Genomic DNA, 23,937 nt, shown 5'->3' with positions numbered 1-23,937 from the left:
AGGGAAGAGATATGGGAGCATATGTATATGTATAACTGATTCACTTTGTTGTAAAGGAGAAACTAACACACTATTGTAAAACAGTTATACTCCAATAAAGATGTTAAAAAAAAAAAAAAAGGGAAGTTTCTATATTTCCAAACCCTCAGATATTCTAAAGGGGTACTATAGATGAAAGACCCCTCAAGGGTCTTTAAAAACAGCTCTTCATAGCATAGACAGGAAGCCTGCTATAAGGTAATGAAGAATGATGGAATAAAAATGATTGTGGCCTATTTCCACAAAGAAGCATGGAAAAAAGAAAACAAGCTAATATTACTCCCAGTTTGCTGAGTTAAAATGAACTGTTTTGTCATTAGACAAGTGTCTTATTTACTCTTTGCCCTATATACAATAATAACATGTTGTTGAGAGTCAAAAGTTCACATTAGCATTGTTTAATTTAGGAAAAAGGGGAAATTGTAAACCCTAAAGAAATTTTTCCGGTTGACACAGTTGAGCATGCCTGGAGGGTGATGTGTACTTTGTACCCAAATCTATATTAAATGTTCTATCCTTGAGGGACTTCCGTGGTGGAGCAGTCGTTAAGACTCCGCCTGCCAATGCAGGGGACATGGGTTTGAGCCCTGGTCCAGGAAGATCCCACATGCCACGGAACAACTAAGCCCATGCGCCACAACTACTGAGCCTGTGTTCTACAGCCTGCGAGCCACAACTACTGAGCCCACATGCCACGACTATTGAAGCCCGTGTGCCTAGAGCCTGTGCTCCGCAACAAGAGAAGCCACCACAACGAAGAGTAGCCCCCGCTCGCCACAGCAAGAGAAAGCCTGCGTGCAGCAAAGACCCAAAACAGCCAAGAAAACAAAAACGTCCTGTCCTTGAGATACAAAGATAACATTTCTGACCCACAGTCAGCAGAGCATTCATTTTGAGGTTCTTTCTCTCAGCTCTGACGATAAATTTGTGCTGATTTACCCTCTTTTGGTCATCTGGTTTCCTACGTTACTGACAGCATACATTTGGGAGACAGCTGCCTGGCATTGCGAGAGAAGTTGCAGCTTGGAGGAAGGAAGTGAAGCAGCGAGCTAACCCTTGGTCTTGGCACTGGGTGCTTGCCAACTGATGTATTAAAAGCAAAATTCTATAAAGTCGGGCTTCCCTGGTGGCGCAGTGGTTGAGAGTCCGCCTGCCAATGCAGGGGACATGGGTTCGTGAGATCCCACATGCCGCGGGGCGGCTGGGCCCGTGAACCATGGCCACTGGGCCTGCGCGTCCGGAGCCTGTGCTCCACAACGGGAGAGGCTACAGCAGTGAGAGGCCCGCGTACCGCAAAAAAAAAAAAAAGAAATGTTCACAAGACTCAATTCCCAGAGCTAAGTGTTTTAAGGCCAGATGAGGTATTCTTATCTTTACATTGCTTCTATGATTCATAATTTTATCAGTAGAGAAATTAGCAATTTCTCACCAAAGAAAAAGACATGCTAAAAGGAAACCCTGAACTGGATACAATGACTCAAAAAGGAAGGAAAGGGCAAAAGTTCAAGTGTGGCTTCTTAAAAGAACCCCATTTATTTTTGTTTCCGGAAACACACTGCATACCATTTAAGTATTTTCAGTCATTTTACAGCACAATGAAAGGTCAAGCTAAATGGAAGTAATATTTGTATAGCCTATGGTGACTGTCTGGGAGTCTGTTTCCCATGGCCTGGTCCTGGGTGCGGACAATGAAGCACTTCTAGAGCCACGGAGAAAGGGGCTGTGCTTCCCCCCAACCCCGCCCGCCAGTCCTCCCCCCACCCCTGCGCCCACTCCACGTGAGCTCTCGGGCAAGAGAGGAGAACAAAGATGCAGCTGGCAACGCTGGAGTGCTGGAGAAAAGAGCAATTTCACCCAGGGAAGAGGGCTGGGGGAAATGGGCAGAGGAATACTACCAGGACACATTTTCTTGTTTCTAGTTTCCTGCAGCCATGGGGGCAAAAAAGGAGGCTGAAGCGCAGAGAAGGTGGTGTTGGGAGGACAGAGAGGAACAGAGAGACCGACCAAGATACGGCAATGGCAGAAAGAAAACGCAAGTGGCTGGAATAACTACCAAAAAAGGACCAGCCTGCAGAAGATACCAAAGCAGCAGAGTCATGGCAGAGAAGTTCTGGAAAAGTAGGCATGTCAGAGGCCCATAAAGGGGTGGCCACATAAGGCCAGGAATGAGTGATTTCTCAGTCCTATTCCAGCGTGCAGGAGGGACTGGGAGATGCCCACGGTGGGGCTCTCAGCCGTCATCTATAGATTGCAGTTGTGATGCAGGTTGAGGTTCCTTCCTAGAAAGCATACCACCTTCTAAAGCATCATGTGAAGCGTGCTTCTCCTGGCACAAGTGTGGTCTGGAGGGTTCAAAAGTCAAGTACAGTGTGAAGGAACCCAATTAAGGAACTCAGGGAGTCTCTGACACAAGGGTTACATGTGAAAACGGAAATCTCACTTGAAACAGGAACATATTCAGCATTAAAACACAAAGTTATGGACTGTCATTCAGCCCAGAAGTTCTGCATGTCACAAATGTAAAAATAATGATTACATTTGTATAGCACTTTAAAGTTTACAAAGAATTTTTATAAAAGTCTGTCCCACATGGATGCTTTTCATGCCCCAACATGACATGTTCTTCGTATTATTATGAGTCCCTAAGAATTGGCTTTATGCTACTGCAAACACTTTTTAAAATCTATAAATACTACTCATAGAATTTTATCTAAAGTACTATACATAATAGGCAAACAGTGGGTTCTAGGTACTGAATCTATTCTAAAATATCTACTACTTTCCCAGAATGACTAATTAAATATAATTTACATTACCTGAACTAGGTGTAAATATTGCAATACTCTGCACAGACCATTAAGAATATTTCATTAAGAGAAGTTTCTAGGAGGGTGGGAGGGAGGGAGACGCAAGAGGGAAGAGATATGGGAACATATATATTTCCAAACCCTCAGATATTCTAAAGGGGTACTATAGATGAAAGACCCCTCAAGGGTCTTTAAAAACAGCTCTTCATAGCATAGACAGGAAGCCTGCTATAAGGTAATGAAGAATGATGGAATAAAAATGATTGTGGCCTATTTCCACAAAGAAGCATGGAAAAAAGAAAACAAGCTAATATTACTCCCAGTTTGCTGAGTTAAAATGAACTGTTTTGTCATTAGACAAGTGTCTTATTTACTCTTTGCCCTATATACAATAATAACATGTTGTTGAGAGTCAAAAGTTCACATTAGCATTGTTTAATTTAGGAAAAAGGGGAAATTGTAAACCCTAAAGAAATTTTTCCGGTTGACACAGTTGAGCATGCCTGGAGGGTGATGTGTACTTTGTACCCAAATCTATATTAAATGTTCTATCCTTGAGGGACTTCCGTGGTGGAGCAGTCGTTAAGACTCCGCCTGCCAATGCAGGGGACATGGGTTTGAGCCCTGGTCCAGGAAGATCCCACATGCCACGGAACAACTAAGCCCATGCGCCACAACTACTGAGCCTGTGTTCTACAGCCTGCGAGCCACAACTACTGAGCCCACATGCCACGACTATTGAAGCCCGTGTGCCTAGAGCCTGTGCTCCGCAACAAGAGAAGCCACCACAACGAAGAGTAGCCCCCGCTCGCCACAGCAAGAGAAAGCCTGCGTGCAGCAAAGACCCAAAACAGCCAAGAAAACAAAAACGTCCTGTCCTTGAGATACAAAGATAACATTTCTGACCCACAGTCAGCAGAGCATTCATTTTGAGGTTCTTTCTCTCAGCTCTGACGATAAATTTGTGCTGATTTACCCTCTTTTGGTCATCTGGTTTCCTACGTTACTGACAGCATACATTTGGGAGACAGCTGCCTGGCATTGCGAGAGAAGTTGCAGCTTGGAGGAAGGAAGTGAAGCAGCGAGCTAACCCTTGGTCTTGGCACTGGGTGCTTGCCAACTGATGTATTAAAAGCAAAATTCTATAAAGTCGGGCTTCCCTGGTGGCGCAGTGGTTGAGAGTCCGCCTGCCAATGCAGGGGACATGGGTTCGTGCCCCAGTCCGGGAGGATCCCACATGCTGCGGAGCATCTGGGCCCGTGAGCCATGGCCACTGGGCCTGAGCGTCCGGAGCCTGTGCTCCACAGCGGGGGAGGCCACAGCAGTGAGAGGCCCGCGTAACGCAAAAAAAAAAGAAGAAAAAGTTAAATTCCTTTGAGATTTTTGTCTCAGTAACTAGGAATGCAATTAGGCCTATGCTTGGCATTTTGTTAGTTCCCAGAGCCAAGAGATCTCAGGGTTAGGAGAACAAAGCTACCAAGATGCCTTAGCTATTGACTATGGCTGGCCCAAAATTCAAGAGTTAAAGCCTGAGAATGTTTTACCCCTTTACTTTAATTTCCCATTTAAGTAACTTCCAAATACCAAAGCTTAGAGGACCTAGAAGGCAAAATCCTTTCCACTACTTTATTGAAAAATTATGTATGCTGTGATTTATTGCTAATGCTGGTCTTTCAAAGCATTAGTCAGGACACCTGCAAACCTTTGGACAACAGCTGTCAATACAAGTTTAACATTTCATGGGTCAGCACTTAAAATCTGACAAATTATAAATCATCCTTATAACCTAACCAATGTGAGGCACTGGGTTGGTAATCTATTGAGAGTTGGTTTAAAAAGTATAAACCACAGATTACATTATAACTCAGCACTTGGGAAAATGGAGACCGGGTAAAATAATGATTGTTGTTACCAGTTCTCTTTCTTCGGTGGTACTGTTTCTCTAAGAAAGAACTTTTCTTTTTACATAAAGATACTTCACTGTCTGTTAACAACATAAAATTTGGTTATTACATTGTGTGTATGTGCTTTAAAAACAAAGAATTTCTGCACTCTTTATAGCTATATAGTGAATGTTCCAAAGGGGACAATACTCTATTTAGGACTTGCCAGGGCAATATTTGATAGCAAGATTTAACTTGTTTTGGAAGATATGCATCAATTTTTCAGGGATATAAACATTTTCATCATTTCCATTATTAAAATATTATAAGTAATTGCTTGAGCCCTGGTAGAACAAATGCTATGTGTCAAATACCCACTGGAGTGAGGAACAGCTGGATACGTCTGTCTAGAAATGGCTGTGATATATTCAAATATACTTTAATAGGTTTACAAGAGAAAAAAATTAAGGTCCTTTAGTGGTATGATGACTTGCCTGTGGTACACAGTCTCTGCGTACCTCTCTTACCTTCTTTCCACATTGGCATAAAATTTTAGGTCAAGTCAGGCTGTCAGTGAAGACAGCATCGGCATTAGGAATCCTAAAATTCATTTAATGCCTTCTTTCTAACCAGAGGTAAAGCAGTAGCTAAAGGTAGAAGTGGAGTCAAACCTTAGAGAAGCAGCCTGGGCAGAATGACCCCTTGGGACTTACAAAGAATTCTCAACATCTAATGAAAGTGATTTCATCTTCAGTGTTCACCTCAAGAAAAATATGAGAAGCCCAGACTCAGTTAGGTGCATTGACATTTATTGAAGAAAATGCTCATATATACTTCCGTACTTAAATTTCTTTGATTCCTTTTATTCAAACCCCTTAAAGAGAGTTGAGTCATTAGCAACTATAGAAACATTAATACCAGTGGTAGGCAGAAGCTCACAGGGATACCTGATTTCCTGAGATGGCCCAGACAGGCAGGGCTAGAGCTCCCAGGAACCTTGTCTGTCCTATGTGACCTTTTCCCCTCACCTGAGGCTGACTGGTCAAAAGGTGGTCATCAACCTAAGTTGGATAAATTAGGTTCCCTCTTCTTGGAGCCTCAGACTTTGAACTATGAACCCCAGCAGGTAGACGTCATCAGCACTCCATCACACTGACAGCAATGCCTTAGAGAAGAGACCACAAAGCCCTATGTCGAGTCTGCAAGGCCTTCCCTGGTGGTGGCCCTTCGTGCAGTTGGAGGGTTCTACCATCCCTTTAATGCTATAGATGCGCCAGGATCCTGCCAATAAAACAATTCAAAAATAATTCTGTTTTGGTTTAAGCTATAGCCAGAGAGGGTACTGCCTCTGTGCTGTGGCCTGACTGCTGGCAAGTGGCAGAACTAGGCTTAGAACCAGGTCTCCTGACTGCCCATCAAGCACCCTTCCCACTACACCTCAGTGTGTATGTTTATATGTAATCATAAAGGAATCTCACAAGGAATATAAGCAAAACAGAAAAACAGAGCTATTCTGAGTATATACATCTTTTCATTTTTTCCTACCCAACTCCAAACCAAGGGCTTGGGGAAAGTCTTAATAAAGTAAAAAATATAAACTATTGCCTTATGATGATATTTGCCAATAAAAACATTAAGACCGGGCTTCCCTGGTGGCGCAGTGGTTGCGCGTCCGCCTGCCGATGCAGGGGAACCGGGTTTGCGCCCCGGTCTGGGAGGATCCCACATGCCGCGGAGCGGCTGGGCCCGTGAGCCATGGCCGCTGGGCCTGCGCGTCCGGAGCCTGTGCTCCGCAGCGGGAGAGGCCACAACAGTGAGAGGCCCGCGTAACGCAAAAAAAACATTAAGACCAAGAAATGCCTCTTTTTGACACGGGTAGTAAGTTTACCTTCTCCTACACATTTTAACTATTAGCAGGGAGTAGCCTTTGAACTACAGGACAGTAGTGTCCAAGGTATTTTCATCTTACATGTTTGAACAAAAAAAGGTTTGGCTGTTTGTTTACAATTCATATACATGTATTATTGTACTAACTATATATAATCATTTGTTACGATTCATATACATGTATTATTGTACATACATTATAAAACATAAAAAAATAGAAAAGAATGACAGAATTGATGTACTATTTTGCTAACCATGATGTGTCAAGTCAAATAAACCCAGGACGAGATTCATGACTAATTAAGCACAGTGGATATAAATCTGTACGTCTTCCAGATAATTTAGAATTTTGGTGGCCAGCTTCTTGCAAGATCAGGTTAGATGAGCACTGTCATTACCTCATAACAGGGCTGACAGAGTTCATGTTAAACTTCGACATTTTCTTGTTGCTTGCAATATTAAAATTATCTTCAATTTATGGGAATTCTTTGTAGAATATTTTTAAGACTCTGTGAGGGTTTGTTAAAACTAAAACATAGAATTTGTAAATACAGTTGACCAGACATGATATATTCCACAAAATAACCAAAGCAGATGAGCCAGAGGGGAAGCCACTGTGAATAGGAGGCCTCACCTCCCTCCCTCCAGGTGATACTCGACCATTTGACACGTGGACCCAGGAATGATGCCAGTGCCAATATAGTCACCATCTGTTATCATAATGTTTCATGATAATAAAATGAATGTAAATGAAAATTCTAATCAATGTCTTTCTCAACCAAATGAATCTTCTCAAGAGCTCCCTGTGGAGCTGGATCGGACCTTAGTTTTTAAAAAAAAAAAAAAAAAAAAACTTAAGAAAGGTAATTCTAGTGAATCACTTGGAAATCAATTTTAATATAAACTAACTCTTACGTAGCCATGAGGAAAGCTCCTTAAATTACTAGATTTATCTTTCCCTAGACTTTCACTCCTGCACACTGACTAAATTTGAACCAAGACATTAAATGCATTTAACTCTGTTAAAAAAGAGTTTGAAAATATCCAATGACTTTACTGAAGCCAATACCCCCAAATCTCCTCTCCCCGCCACATATATATTTTTTACGTACTGTAATTGCATTTTTCCTTTTAATGAGGGCCAATATTGTGTCTACTGAGAGAACAAAATGTTCATTCAAATGTTAAAGCAATTTTGCACCAAAAGGTTTCAAGTTAGCACTCATATTGATCAAGCATGGAAAGCCAAAAATGTTAATCCTGAGCTAAACGGAGGAGTACAAATACAAACAATAGAGATTAATTCCAACCTCAGAGTCTCCAATGTTTCATTACCATCATGAGTGATCTCCAAACGGACTACATAAATGGGACATACTTAGATGACAATATTGTGGCACCAGCAAATCCGCTCCTCAGTCTCCCACTGTCTTATTGACAAAAAACAATAACTAGCATCTATGATAACTTAGCCAGGCACTGTCTGCATATTAGTTCTTACATGCAATGCCTTTTTAATCCTTAAAACAACCCTTTGAGATAGGTACTGTTATCCTTCCCATTTTACAAAAGGAAACTGAAGCCCAGAGAGGGAAAGTAACTTGACCCAGGTCCCATGGCTGTAAGTAGCTGAGTTGGGAATCAAACCGGTTCCTGGTGCCTCAGTTCACACTCTACTGCCTGGCAACATGTTAGTTTTGTTGTTGTCATTGTTGTTATAATTTTGATAACAAGAAGAATAGTTCTTTAAGACCAGGGCAAATGTGTGAACCAAAGGGGAAAAAAAATCTATGTATGTTTGTTTTTATTGGAAAATTTTGCGGAAATAATTGTAACCAAGCAACTCTAATTCTGGGAGAACTAATTAAGAAATGAATTAAGGGATTCGATGGATACCCAAATTAGTCATTAGAGCTTGAAGATCTGGAGTTCTGGTCTAAATCCAGCTTTGGCACTTGCATCCAAAATAAACATGACCAGATAAGTACCACAGCTCACAATTAAAATGGATTTATATGGCTTATGCGTCCATATGGGAGAGGTCGCTTCCTAATTGAATTCGGACACCTCTTCAGTTACTGTGGGTTTCATTTGCCATCTCCCTGTTCTTTTGTGACTGCCAGCAATAGGATTATGCTGAGGGAGAAATCATTTCAATCAGTGATGTCTGCAGAATGAGCATAAAAAGATAAAAGTAAAGCCTTTGAACTGTAATTAGAAAATTCCTTAAGTGTGCTCATGTGACATGTGTTTGAGACTACGACTGACTGGCAAGATGAGTTACAGAATGGACGTCCAATGTCACTGTTCTGGGATAAGCAGCCAGTAAAACTGGTGTTCCAGCATGAGACAACCGTAATCTTTCACAGGCCAAAACATTCCTGCTTTCTACCTCTAATATAATTAGTGACAGACAGCTGGAGGCATCTCATTTTTCTGACAAAAATATGATCAGAATTGTTTTCAGTTGGTACATCTTTCCATCAAGCTGTTTGTTGCCTTCCAGAGGAATAATCAGCGTTTCTGATTATCTGGTACGTTCCAAGAAAACAGGAATTGACTGTGCCCTTGCTTGTCTGATGGGGAGAAGGCTGCCAGAATTTACAACGTAACTCTTCAGTTGCCTAATGGAAAGAAAATCTAAGCTGTGTGTGTGTGTGTGTGTGTGTGTGTGTGTGTGTGTGTGTATGTGAAAGAAAAACTAAGGTGTGTGTGTGTGAGACAGAGAGACAGAGAGAGACAGAGAGAGGAGGAATCAACCAGTAGTTTCCATAATAATTCTCTTTGAACAACAATAAAGAAAATGTTTTCGTGGTGATTCAGATTTCAGATATGAGGAAGTAAAGTATTCTATTCCATTCACGGAAAACAACCAACTCCCACCAACGTTAATGGCTCTTTTCAAAAAGTTACAGTCATCTTACTACTGAAGTTTCAGGGTTATGTAAAAAGAATCAAGTTTAAACATTCATGGAAACATCCAGGTGCAATAAGACCTCATTATTTTGGACTACTTCAATTTGGAATTTACAATCACTTGACAGGATCTAGACCAGAGGTGATCTTTTCACAGTGAAAAATGGCTTGCTAAGCAAATTACTTTAAACAAGCAAGACTGCTGGTGGGGGGGGGGAATAAAAATAAAAATATTTTTGTAAAGTATGAGGAACGAAAAATAACAACGTGCTTCCCCTGCAACAAACACCTGTGAAGAATCCAGTCAAATACCAATAACTGATAAAAATAATAATTACCATTTAACTGAATGTCAATCTTATATGGTCCACTTTACATACATAAGCTAGAAATATCCCAACAACTCTGCAAGGTGGGTATAATCATCCCCATATTAAAGAGAAGGAAACTGAGACTCAGAGAGGCAGGTGACATGCAGAGACCGCACAATCACTAGGCAGCAGAAGCAAGATGCAAAGCCAGGCTGTCTGGCTCAAAAGTCTGTGCCCTTCCACTCTCACTCAACGCTGAGTGAGCACTGACGACTGCAAGCCAGACTTCCAGATTCACTGGACCAAGTTCTTCAACAACAGCAAAAATGGTTATCACTTCAAGGAGGGAAAGCCAAGTAGTCTGGCCCCAGAGCCCACCACTCTTGACCATAATTCCTTTCTACAACACAACGATCTCTATAAATAAAGACTTTTTTACCCTGCTACTATGAGGTATTTCGCATGCATGAAACTACAGAAATCCACAGAAACGTCGATGTAGGTGATGCAGGTGGAGAAGGCACGGGTGGGTGCGGGAGGATTGCTTCCAGTCCTCTGCTCCTTGCCCCCATCCCCCATCCCCCATGCCCCACCCCATCATGAGCGACTTGTCTCTTCGGTCTGTACGCCTATACAGGAGCACTCTGGTGCTAAAATCCTGAAAGGCTGACAGACTGTGACAAGGCCTGTGGGAGGCAGCTGCAGGTGCAGGGGCAGCCAGCCATGTGGGCAGCAGGAGGATACAGAGAAGGGAGAGATCATCTCTACTGACCTGGGAATCCACGGAGATATTCCTGACAGTGGTCAGAGTCTGGAGTGCTCTAGGAAAAAAAAGAAATTTGGGAAGTCAGATCTCACATTTCAAAGCCACACCACTCATCTCCCTCACACCCACACCCAAGCACAGGCTCTGGAGTCAGGCAGACAAGGAACTGGGTCTTACCTGTGACTTAAAGCCTCAGTTTACTCAACTGTAAAATGGGGGACAGTATCAGTAATAGTACCTTCCTCACAGAGATGTTGGGAAGACTGCATAGTATATAATTTGTGCAATGAATCTGGCACACACAGTAGTGATATTTTAACAACAACAGCTGACATTTATTACTTTCTTACAAGGTGCTTGGCATTGTTCTAGGGCTTCAATGGGTTAACTCTTCGATACTCTGAGGTAGGCACTATTACCACTGGCATTTTGCAGATAAAGAAAATAAGGCACCAAAAGGTGAAAGCACCTGTCTCATAAAAATATACAAGGCAAGTGATGGAGCTGGGATTCTGTGACCATCTGACCACAGGGCCTGGACTCTAAACGACAGGGATATCCTGCCTAATTTATCACAAATAAATGTTAGTTACTGTTATTATTATTGCTGTTTCTGTAATGATCTCCTTTCCAAAACATAGCCTGTAATATCCACACAAGCCCAGGGAACTCACCATTCAGCTAGTAACCACTTAGGCAGAGAGACAGGTGCTGGGCTCCTAAGTCAACCAGGCAATCACTCACTAAGTCAACAATCTCTTCAAGTGTTCCCTGAGAATCCCTCTGCATCCGTTGCTCTGTTAAGCACCGCGTGGGGCTTCAAATGTTCTGGTCACTGATCCTGCAAAGTCAGCTCAACCTCCATGAAACAACCGGAGAACGAGGACAGGCGGAAGCACTGAGAAGGACGGGACAGGACCTCAGGACGCTGGATGCGGTGCCTGGCTTGGCGCCGTCTCTCCAGGTGACCTTTTCCAAGTCAGCTGACCTCTCTGGTTTTCATCTTTAAGTGAGAAGACTGACCCAGAGGCCCTTAAGCCCTGAGATTCGAATCCACCATTCTATTCTGACTCTCTTGTAATCAGACTACCTTTCCTCAAAACAGTCCATTTCTGCGAGAATATATTGTAACCCTTCATTTCTCTAACACACTGACTGAACACAATGCCAGGCACTGTGAATAGCGCCCAGGATTAAAACACAAGACAAAGCCTACACTTTGTAATGGACTCTGAGAGCACGATGAAGTCTTACCACAGGAAATCTCGGCCATCGGAAGACCAGAGAAGAGGGCAGCCCTTAGGACACCTGCGCAGGCCCGGTGGGCCCCCATCGGAGGCCTGGGTGTGGCCCCGAAGGACTCTGCACCAATCTTAAGACCCAGGGTCCCGGTGTCCCAGAAATCTGGGAAGGGGGTGCCATGCTAACCTTATGGGGCAGATAAGAATGTCTGTGAAAAATAAGGCAGAAGCCAGACAACCAGGGAGATGCTTGAGCTGAGGGTTAGGTTTGTTTTCTGAAAGTAATAGTGTTGTGTGCAATAAGCCAAAGAGATGAGAACTCAGCTGGCACTTAATTACTTGACTTTCTTCACTTTGATAAAGTATACCAATGGCCATTTTGATAGCGATCTTTTATGTATGTGTGTGAGAGTGTGCATGCGTGCCTGCTTCTTTGCGAAACACTTCGACAAAAGATGCTACCGACTTTATTTAAAGATCAGTTCAGGGGCTTCCCGGGGCTTCCCTGGTGGCGCAATGGTTGCGCGTCCGCCTGCCGATGCACGGGAACCGGGTTCGCGCCCCGGTTTGGGAGGATCCCACATGCCGCGGAGCGGCTGGGCCCGTGAGCCATGGCCACTGAGCCTGCGCGTCCGGAGCCTGTGCTCCGCAACGGGAGAGGCCACAACAGTGAGAGGCCCGCGTACCGCCAAAAAAAAATAAAAAATAAAAAAAAAAAAAATAAAGATCAGTTCATCACAATTAAGATATATTTGCTTTTACAGAAACTCCTTGGAGGGGAATAATTCAGTGAGTATAATACTTCCATTAAAAAGAAATTGATTTTAAAACGTGCTTTTCCAACTTTTGACAGAAACAATTCTTTGATTTTCTTTATGTACCGCAAAAGGCAAACATTGTTGTGTGGACAATGTAACAAATACCATGAGTTGTCAAATGAGACATTAAACATTTACTGATTTAATTTTTAATAAAGACTTTTAAACATAACCCAAAAGGTCCATCAATCTTTGACATGGGAGGAAGTAGCATTTTGGTAAATTCCATCTCCTAACACAATTGAAGTCGCAGAAGATGTTTATGGTTCTTAGAGAGGGCAATGATGGTATTCTTTACAGGCTGGTCAAATATTTGCAGCATATAGCTTTAGAAGGCACAAAAAGGTAGAACATAAAAATGTATTATTTTGACAGGTATTTAGCTAACAGATACACCCTCTTTGCTATGTCTCTACCAAAGTACCCAGTGCATGGGAGTCTACAGAGAATTTAGTTCCTAAATTGGCTCCAGAAATGTTTTAAGCAATGGCAACATTGTTAGAGAACATGAATAAACTTCAAGGATGACAACTCTGAGGAACAATACCCTCTTGGATATATAAATTATAGCTTTCTTAAGCCTAGAAAGAAAAATAAAATAAAATTTTAGTAGTGATCATCCCCAGGGTGAAGAATTATGAGTGATTTTTTTCTTTATAATTTTGTCTGCTTTCCAAACTTCCTATAATGAGCACGTGTAACTTTAACAATTTGAAAAAAAAAATCTTTTTACACTCTCAAGATTCCTGATGTAAAAAGTGAAAAGGCTTTGGAACCAGACAAACTTGGGTTCAAATCCCTGCTTCTACCCTTTCTAGCTTGGTGCCCTCAGATAAGTTACTCAGCAGCCGAAGTTGAACATGAAATGGAAATAATAATACATGCTTAAAGCATCATTTTGACTGTTAGAGGTGCGATACTGTAAATGCTTAGCACAGAGTAGGAGCCCAATAAATGACAGTCACTCTTCCATTTACAGTACACAGGCAAGAGAAGTTAGGTTCTTCTGATAACAGTAAATAAATTCATTGGTGTTTATAAATTGATGCTTCAGGCCATTTGTTTATGGAAACACTGAGTTTTTACTACGTAATTTTCAGAAATTTTCTAACAATTAAAAGTTCAGGAAAAGAGTAAGTAAGAGGCTTCCACCTCACTCTCCCTTTCATCACATTGATTAGATTCCTACAGTCTGAGACTCTTGGGTTTACTGGTATTTGCCACTTTGCGGCTGTGTTCAGAAATCCTCTGGTTGGGATGGGAGTTGGGGGAATGGGTTACAGCAAACCCTTTAGAGAAAAGAGAAAGAAACCACAGCTACCACAATCAAGATATTTTCCATATTGTCATTGCTTATGATGAAAGTGAGCAAAATAAACTATGGGATTGCTTAAATGAAGGGCGAGGGACTAGATCAGAGAGTCTCTGGCTTTTCTTTTTTTTAAAATGGTAGTTATGTTGATATTTTCATCCTATTCATGTGAAAGTAGTTCAGTCAAGTAGGTTTATGATAAAATACAGGTACTTAACAAAATATGGCTGGTGGGGGTATGTTGCCCTTGGTTACATGTTGCTGTACCTGACTACAGCAAGAAATATTGATTTAACTGGCTTTAATATCAAGTCAGGTATTTGTTGACACATGGAAATGAAAAATATCAAGGAAAAGCTTGATATATAGGCCAAATCCCATTTCAACTCACTCCAAGAGACTGTCCAAAGTCTTCTGCTGCCCTAAAATTGTGCTCTAAATGATGCTTGTCCCAGTCATAGATAACAGGACTTCTCATTACAATGGGATTTGCTACATAAATGAAGACTGGTATAGATTTTTAGGCAGTACAATTTATCGTAGAAAGTACAGCTCAAAAAAAAAAAATCATTACATACTTAACCTCTCCCTCTCTCTCAACCCTGGAGGCATATCTTGCTTTCTACCTGAGGTGTGAACTGTTCTCTCCTTTTCAATGTTTGATTGCTTTTTGCTCCTCTCACTTTGCCTAGTACAGAGCAGACGCTCAAAAAATAGCTGATGAAGAAATGAGCTGAATGAAATGCGGTACCAAAGCAAATAAGGGAAATTCAGAATAGTTTCCTGCATAGAAGGAGAAACAAAATTTAGAAATTGATTCAAGATGAGTATAGCAAGCAGGGTTAGCATTCCCAGCTAGCGGGCTCAAGGAGTCCGGGGCTCCGTGGGCCCTCTGTTGGCTCCCTACTGCTAAGTGTTCACAGGGGTTTGTATAAAACATCCAGCACTTGGTTTACCCACACCCCGCCAATCTCCAAGGAATGCCACGGAGACATTTCAGTCATTAAGTACCTGAAGCACCTTCATAAGGGTCCTACAGTGAGCCCAGGCTGGGGTGGCCAATGAACAAATCCTGTCCTTTTGAAGGACAGAGAGAAAGGGCCACCACGACCACCTGGGAGGCAAGAAAGGGCAGGGAGGTTAGCCGGCAGTAGCCCCAAGGGAAAGGGAATGAGCGCAGCCCCTGGGGTGGGATTGACTCTCGGGCAGCAAGACTGAAAAGCAGTTTCTGAGCCTTTGCCTACATTACCAGGGCTGGGGGGAAGCCACAGGAGACTTCAGAAAAGTATGCGTGATGCCCAGTGTCAAAATTCCTAACTTCTTCTCTTTCATTCTCCCCTTTGGCAAAATGATTGCTTTAATAATCAAAGAGTTTCCTATAATTGTTTATAATGCAACCCTGTTGGAATATGCTTTTCTATCTGAGAGTCTTTTATTGTGAGCCTTTTTTTAGTTGAAAGCTAAAATAATGCATCAAATATACAAGTTTTGCTTCTATCTTGGAACAACATAATAGACCTAAATGGCTATTTTTATAAAGGTCTGTACTGTGCTCAAAGGAACCACCTACTGATGCCAAGGGCTTCCTCCCCGCATCGAGGGATGTGCCACGGGAGTGAGTAGCTAAGCTCTGAGAGATGCCAAGCTCGCTGGGCACTGGGGGCTTCTTGGGCAGACAAAGGGCCTGTCCCTTTATTATTGGATAGAGTATAAGCAAAGTAAGGTTAGGACGGTCTGGTAAGGTTAGCCCCAGGAGTGGTGTATTTTTACATATATTTTACAAATATTCCCATTATTCATTTGAAAATATTTTAAATGGTAAATCGGCTTCTCCTTGGGAGGCATGACCTGTGGCCATTAATTAATAACTTGGGAGCTAACCATGAAAGCACTTTTGAGTTCACCCACTGGTTTGCTCAATGCATTTAATCCTCCCTTTGACCTTTGTGCAGGAGTCATTATCTCTGTGTGAGAGCAGAGCAAGCCGGGGCTCAGAGACAGTAAAGCACTTTGCCTAGTGTTAGACAGCTACGGAGCGAGCGCTGGATGGAGCCACAGCTCGGATTCCATCCACAGATTCACAGCCTATCGTCTTGTGCACAGTTCTACCTACTCTCTAGCTGTGCAGCCAGCCCAAGCTGAACTCGCTGGGCCCTTCCCACCTGCAAACCACGACGGGGCACCTACTCTCCACAGACCAAGCTGGTGGGCGTGCTGTGTCGATACAAACCTTCTTAGTCATTGGGCTATGACGGACACTGTTTCTCCCTTATAAGAACTAAAATGACTGAAGGAAAACTGGGACATTTCTAAGGCAAATGTGTAAGCTCAAGGGCTATGAAAATTCAAGAACTCAAAAACCAAAGATAACTTTCTTGACTAGACAGGAGTTGGGTATAAGCTCTGCAACAAAGTAGCTCTTGGATATGAAATATTACTACTAGGGGTTTTTTTTCTTTCATTTTTACTAAGAACTGAAACCTACAAAATGACAAACCAGGATTACCCTATTAAAAGACAACTTCAATTGCTCCTTTGTTCTAAGAAACTGTGTGTTGGGTACTGACTGGCAATACCTCATACCTTGATTTTCATATTAATTATGCGTTTTTCCTTCAAAAATTGACTGCCACACTACATGCTGTGAGTCAGATTTGAGAGCTGCCAAGATAAATGTTCCGAATGGCTGACTTTTTAAAGACAACCTGTCAGTTCACCAAATAATTCTTTGGGGGTTTGTCCCAGTAAATGTTATGTCTCCCTTATACCTATACTTTATACCTACAGCAATTGTTACAGCTCTTTCCTGATGTAGCATCTTACAACTATGGCTAAAGATTTTTCCTTTCAACCCCTAATATACAAGTAATGAAACTTATAATCCCTTTTGACAGCATCAATTTACTTTGGCTGTTATTGTTTAATTCCTATACTGATTTGTGTGAAATACTCTGATTCCTAGGGAGATAAGTAATTCTGGCCTAGTCCATCCAACTAAAACAAAGATGACTTTTGTGTTTTTGACTAAATAAATGTTTTCTTCCCTGAGGTTTGCTTTCATCAAATAATCACACCAATGTTTGATTTCCTTTAGTTAGCACCTTATTTTAATGAGGCTTGATTCCAAAACATATAAGAACATATGCACACAAGAGGCACTATATTGAGTAACCCAAGAGTTCCAGCCAAGTGTCCTATCTTTTATGTGGCACCAAGTGACATTTTGTGAAAAGCACAATGGTAACTATTCATTCCGCCAGCCTTAAAAAGATAGGCATGAACTGCCTGCCAGAATGGAAAAGCTTAAGCTTTGAAATCAGACAGTTGGCTTCAAATACCATCTCTACCACCACTATCTCTGTGACCTTGGGCAAACTACTTGTCTCCCCTCAGAGCTTTTTCATCCAAAAATAGGGGTAACAGATGTACCTCAACGGGGCTGTGGAAGAGTTAAATGAGAATTTTGAGATTAAAAAACCAAGCATATAACCTGGCATATTAAGGAGATACTAAAGAATGGATCATTTTTTTCTGCCTCTCTGTAAAATGCCATTAGTAATTCATTTTGTTGTCTACGCACAAAAAAAGTGTAAAGGATATTAACTGTGGTGCTCTTTATGACAGCAAAGAACTGGAAATGGTCTAAGCATAGGGAAATGATTACATTAAGGTCCATTCATATATTGAAATGTATGCAGTCATTCCAAATATTTCTCAAATAATGTTTTTTGACAAGAGAAATTGCTACCCTAGAATTTAAGTGAGGAAAACAGACAAGAAAACCTGTATAATAACAATAATAGCTCACATTTACTGAGCATTTACTATGAGGCATGCACCATGCTATGTACTTTACATTCATTATTTTATTAATTCTTACACTAAACAGACTAGATACATACCATTATTATCCCTATTTTATAGAAGTAGAAATTGAAGTTTTGATAGTTTAAGCAATTTACAGTCACTACATGAGTAGCATAGCCAGGACTGAAATGTCCAAGTGTCTGATTCCAAAGCACTTTTAACTACTATGTCACACTGATTGCTCAGTACAAACTGCCTAGGTCCACCGTGAAGCTAGTTTAAACACACACACACACGTACGTATGCACATACAACCACACATACATCCATGTCTGGAACGAAAACACACCAGATACTAACAATGACAATCTCTGGGTGGTGAAATTTTAGCTGACTTTTAATTCTCTTTTATCCATTTCAGTATTTTTTCCAAATTCAACGAGTATGCAATTATTTTTACAGTCAGTAAAAACTTTTTTCAAAAAAAAAAAACAAACTTGTGGGCTTCCCTGGTGGCGCAGTGGTTAAGAGTCCGCCTGCCGATGCAGGGGACGCGGGTTCGTGCCCCGGTCCGGGAAGATCCCACATGCCACGGAGCGGCCATGGCCGCTGAACCTGCGCGTCCGGAGCCTGTGCTCCGCAACGGGAGAGGCCACAAGAGTGAGAGGCCCGCGTACCGCAAAAAAAAAAAAAAAAAAAGAAATTAGAATTCAAAAATGTCTTGATGGAGAGGAAAAATGATTTGCTGAAAAGGGACAAAATGTAACGAGAATAAAGGTAAAGTCCTCTACGTGTGTTCCCAAGGTTAACTGCACAGATACAGAATACGGGAGAGCTGGCTTTGTAGGGGTTGTCCAGAAAAAGACTGGGAAGTTTTACTTGACTTTGGATATAAGCTAACAACGTGCTGCCCCTCATTTAAAATGGAGGCCAACACAGGATCTGACTATAGATCAGCAAAAAGAAGGTGCCCTGAACGGGGAGTTAGCTGCAGCTGTGTGTCCTCCGCCACTCAGAGAACTCGGGAGCAAGGTGTTGAGTTCAAGATGCCTCGCTTTTAAAATGGCACAGGCAGAGTGGCGGGCGACCAGAGTGTTAACAGGATGGCGAATCTCAGCCAAAAGAACTGGAACCACGGAAGCCTGAAAAGAGAAGACTTCGAACAGGAGATACAACAGCGATGGTCAAATATTTGAAAACCCACCACACTCAGGTGCATGACTATTGTGTGGCACTCCAAAGGGCGATAGGAGGTGAACAGGGAAGCTACAGGGAGGCAGATTTCAGTATCTGATGTGCGTGATAATGAGTATTGGTCTAACCACAAAGGAGACAAGGTCCAAATCTAAAGCGGCTCAAAAATAAAATAAAATAAAATAAAATAAAATAAAATAATAAAATAAAATAAAATAAAGGGGCTCAAGATCTAGGAGCACTGCAGGCTACTGTGGGCAGCAGTCCTCAGTGTCACGAAACTGTGACCACCTCATTCCTGGCAGGGTTCGAACGGCAGCTGGCTGACTGGGATACTGTGGAAGGGATTCCTTCTTCTGGGGGGACCGTTAGACCACAGCATCCACTATCTCTTTCCAGTGCCCACCTTCTATGCTTCTAATTTCACATCAGTAAACTTCATGAAGATACTCAGTGCATTTATGTAAGCAATAGCTAAATATGCCTCGCCTTAATAAATGAGAAATAACTATAAAGTTAAAGACAATCCAGGAGATTCAGAAGGTGAAATCCTACCAAAGTCTGGAAATGATAAATTCATGTTGTCATGACAACCTTAGTTGATATCACCCACTGCAATTGCAACAGTTCTTGCTCTGGGACTACCAGAACAATAAATGAGTTTATATATTCAGTGCCACAAACCAGCACTAAATACTATTTTTAATGCTTTTATTTTTAATTTTAGAGGTAGTAGGTTTATACTCTCTCCTTGAGTATTCTCAGGTTGAATATGACACTATACTGAGGCTGTGGTATTGCAGTGGGGCGATGGAGATTACATCAAGAGCCCAGGAAGTCACTGGCAGCCCCCTGCATGTACTGAATCCAGTCCACCATTCAGACTTCACAGGAGAAATGAATGAGAAAGGACAAAGACCTTCTAGATCAGGACATTAGCAGTCACAGGAGCCAGCATAACATCTTCCACTTTCCCCTTTAAAAATTATAGGACTGCCCACGTTCCTATAATAAACACAGGTCGATCATAAGTGGCAGTATGTCAGATCAGACTCTCTTACTGCTGTTTATGGGTTTCCTTGGTTATGTATTAGCAAGCACTACAATATAGGAAAGTGAGCCCTCACTGAGAACAATAGTGCCTCCAATCAAAACCATTCTCTCGTGAGTACACTAAAGCTTTTCCCCCCTTCTTGTAAGCAACAAAGGCTACAATAAAAGAACTTCCCAAACACCCACAGTTAAGGAAAGAATGGCTCCTTCAAAGTAAGTGTGAAATCTGTCCCCGGTATCTAATTTGTATGTGAATCTTCCTTTTCAGGGTATTTTAGTGGCTTCCTTTATCTATAATTTATCAGCAAAGAGTAGAAATAAAAGTTTATTTTGATGGCAGTGCACCTGACTATTCAGAGACTCAAAAACTTGCTTTGTTTATTCTTATATTACCCTGGCAGAGGATGTAAACATGCCTTATCTTCCATGGCTTCATGTTGTATTCATAATCCCAGACGAATATTTTCACAAATGCAAACCATTAGGCAGGACGGCCTTGAGCAGAATGTGAAGGCAACTTCCTTCTGGTCCTTTTTCACCCAGGGATGGCTGAATTCTGGCTCTCCTGGCCCAGGTTTCTTGTCTCCTTCTTATCAGTCTCAGGGAAGGGTCTAAAAAATCATTCAGTCTAAGGAGCACATGTCTGACCAGTTTAAGTTACCACTTTCATAGCACTGCATTTTAGGCCCTGATGCTGGGCACTTTATACCTTGTTTAATTTAGTCGTAAAAAATCATAACAAAGCAAGTAGGTATTATTAATTTCACTCCATAAGTGAGAAAACTGAGGTTCAGGAAGATTAAACAACTGGCTCAAGTTCATTACAGCCAGCCAATTACATGAGTCAAAACCAGGCTTTTCAACCATCAAATCAAATCTGTTTTCCTTCTCTTCTAAACCATACTGGTCTTAGGAAAGAGAATACAGTTTTTATCACGTAGGCTTTTGCATATTAGAGAGCAGGAAAGAGAAAGTGTTGATATTTGAAAAGCCCTTTTGAGTAGAATGAATTCTGAAATCACACCATAAAGGCAGCCACCTTTCTTGCCCACACTTAAGACCAGCCTTCTCACAGGGAACAAAGAAGCGGATGTACCATGATTTAGGAAAATCAGCCCTATACTTGCCTTCCCCTTCCCCTCCCAAGTTGCACATGTGGTACAAATGGGACCCAGACAGTGGGGCGGCCAAACAGTGTTTGGTGTCAGGGGTCTGGAATCAGGAAACAGCCAGTATCCAGGCAAGCTCTTCAGTTCCACAAATACCTATTAAACTAGCTGAGTTTCCTGCTCATTGCTGGCAGGTGTTAGAAGCTTGAAAGGGAGCAGCAGCCACTCACTCTAGGGCTTGTATCTCAGAGGCAAGACTACTGGCTTAAGAAGGCTTGGAGATATGTGATGGGATCCTTACCCAAGGCAATCTGAGATTCCTACACAAGACCTCAAATCAGGGACTTGGAAATGTGAGAGAGAACCTGGGGCACAAAGTGAAAATGTGGTACCCAAGAATGAGACAGTTCTGGCTTCCCAGGTAAGGCCAGGCAGACTGCATGGTCAACCCAATGGAGAGTCACTCAGGAACAGGTGGAAAGGAGTTGTAGCTCCTGCCAAGCACCCAAACTGGTCCCAGATCCTGCAACTGGGGGAGGAATCACCCCATCAGGGTGGTCACCACTTTCTCAGGCCAGTCTCTGTACAGGTATGACTTTCAAACTTTTATTTTTAGCCTAAGAACCTTTCCTCCTACCAGAATCTTATACTAATGCCTAATATGTAAAAGCAAATCAAAGCAACTGCCCAGCGGCATTCTTCTCAGAACCAAAGGGCTCAACAGAACACAGCACACAAACCACCAGGAGAGAGGCGCTGAGACCCACTGCCTATCAGACTCACCGGCACCTGATTCCGCTGAATGTGTCCCATGATAGTCATGGTTTCTTCCCCTCACCTCCAGGTTTCTCCCTCCTGCTCTATCCTGGTAAGCTCTGGTTTCCCATCACTGGTTGGCTTTTCCACTTGAAAACAAAGCTCTGCATATCTCTTAGGACATATCATCTTCTGGGTCCTTGTGACAGCCTGTATACCTTCCTCAAGCCTTCTGGGCCAAATGATCCACAGACTGCTGCCCTCAGTATCTTAAGGCGTAACTAAGAAGTACTAGTTGTTGGGCACGTCATTTTGTTTGATGCACAATGGCTTTATCATGTACATATTATTGAGGCTCAAGACAGCGGAGGACCTGGGACTTCTCCCACTGGGAAAGGGTCCATGGCAGGATGGGGGAATCTCAGAGACCTCGGCGTGGCTCTTGGTGTTTTGTCTGCACCTCCCAAGCAAGAGGCTTCCCGGGACTCCACTTGCCCTGCCCTTGCTCCTCCGGTCTACCTCAAATCCTCCCTCTAGCACACAGTATCCCCGTTTCCCTCTCCTGATGGTGACCGGGTGGGCCTGGCGAGACAGATGTGCCAGACTCGTGATTTTAGCCCCGTGCACACTGTATGAAGGACTCCTGGCTGTAGTTTCCACAAACTGTCTCTCTGATTCTGAATCTTATCTAAAGCACTTTAATAACTGTGGATTTAAGAAACTGAGCAACTGCTGCTTCTCTATACCTGTAGGGCTGACTTAATCATTCAAAAAGCTCCTGGGCTTGGCTCATACAGGATGCATCTCCTGGGAACAAGGAGATGTTCTATAACGACGCTGTCCAGTACGACTATTATGCGAGCCACACAGGTGGTTTAAAATTTCCTAGTAGCCATGTTAAAAAAAAATAAGATAAACGTGAAATTAATTGTAATAATATATTTTATTTAACCCATCATATCCAAAATGTTACTGTTTCAACATGTAATCAATAAAATTTGTTCATGAGCTATTTTACAATCCTTTTTGCATACCAAGAGTGAACCCGTGGTGTACTTCACACACTCATAACACATCTCAGTTTGGACTAGGTGCATCTCAAGTGCTCGGCAGCCACAGGCAGCTAGTGGCCACGGTACTGGACAGCACAGTTCTTCAATCTCTTCTCTGTTCCCATCCCTCCTCTCGTTTCTCTCCTGTAACAACTCATTTCCTTTAGTAGGCATGCTGTGGGGAGGGGTAGTCAGTGGGGACCAGGATCATTAGAGAAGACTTTGATACACACCCGAAGGGAGAGCCCAGATCACAAAGGAGCTTTTGTGCCAGGCTAGGGATCTTAGATTTTATCCTGGAGAAACAGTGACTCCGCTGAAGGATTTTAAGCAGCAGAGAGTCCATGATCAAATTTGCCTTTTAGAAAGGCGGCAGTGTGGGGAAGGATTGGAAGCAGGCCAGGCAGAAGGCAGGGAGACCAGTTACAAGGCTACTGCAGTAACCCTCAAGAGAGTGATGAGGGCCTGAACCTAGGCAGTCGTGGTGGTAATGGCCTAGAGAGATGAGCGCAGATTCGAGGGTTTGAGAAGACAGTTTTTACACAGCTTAGTCATCAATGAAAGGTACGGGTTGAGGAACAGTGAGGAGCCTAGAACAGCTCCCGGATTTTAAACTTGGTAAATGGGTTTCATTAATTGAGGTAGAGAACACAGAAGGAATATGCTGGCTGCAGAAGTAGAGTTCTGAACTCCCTGAGTTTAAGACACCTGGAGCAGATGTCAGAAGAGTTCAGAGTGGCAGATTTAGGAATCGATGGCATATAGGTGGCAGCAGAAGAAAAGAGTAGGGGAGCAGAGGGTTGAAGGGGGAACCCTAGAGGGTACCGAGGTCTGGGAGGAGGGGAGGAACCAGCAGGGAAGTCTAATACAGAGCAGCTGGGCAACAGGAAAGACATCAGGAAAGGAATGACTCAGAAAACAGGTGGGGGGCTTCCCTGGTGGCGCAGTGGTTGAGAGTCCGCCTGCCGATGCAGGGGACACGGATT

General features: G+C 42.6%; 1 protein-coding gene across 3 annotated transcripts in view; it reads right to left on the bottom strand.

Annotated features, from left to right (window-relative positions):
• SPATS2L (spermatogenesis associated serine rich 2 like) overlaps positions 1-23,937 on the bottom strand; it is a 176,737-nt gene that overhangs the window by 142,586 nt on the left and 10,214 nt on the right. For all 3 annotated transcript variants that reach the window (XM_024124448.2, XM_024124447.3, XM_024124449.3), the window contains exon 2: positions 10,616-10,664. The gene's annotated coding sequence lies outside the window, so the exon portion shown is untranslated. The remainder of the gene's footprint in view (positions 1-10,615; positions 10,665-23,937) is intronic.

This window comes from Physeter macrocephalus, chromosome 2, assembly GCF_002837175.3.
Source record: "Physeter macrocephalus isolate SW-GA chromosome 2, ASM283717v5, whole genome shotgun sequence".
Lineage (NCBI taxonomy): Eukaryota > Metazoa > Chordata > Mammalia > Artiodactyla > Physeteridae > Physeter > Physeter macrocephalus.
The sequence above is the reverse complement of the archived record's forward strand: the minus strand, read 5'-3'. Positions and strand labels throughout refer to the sequence as shown.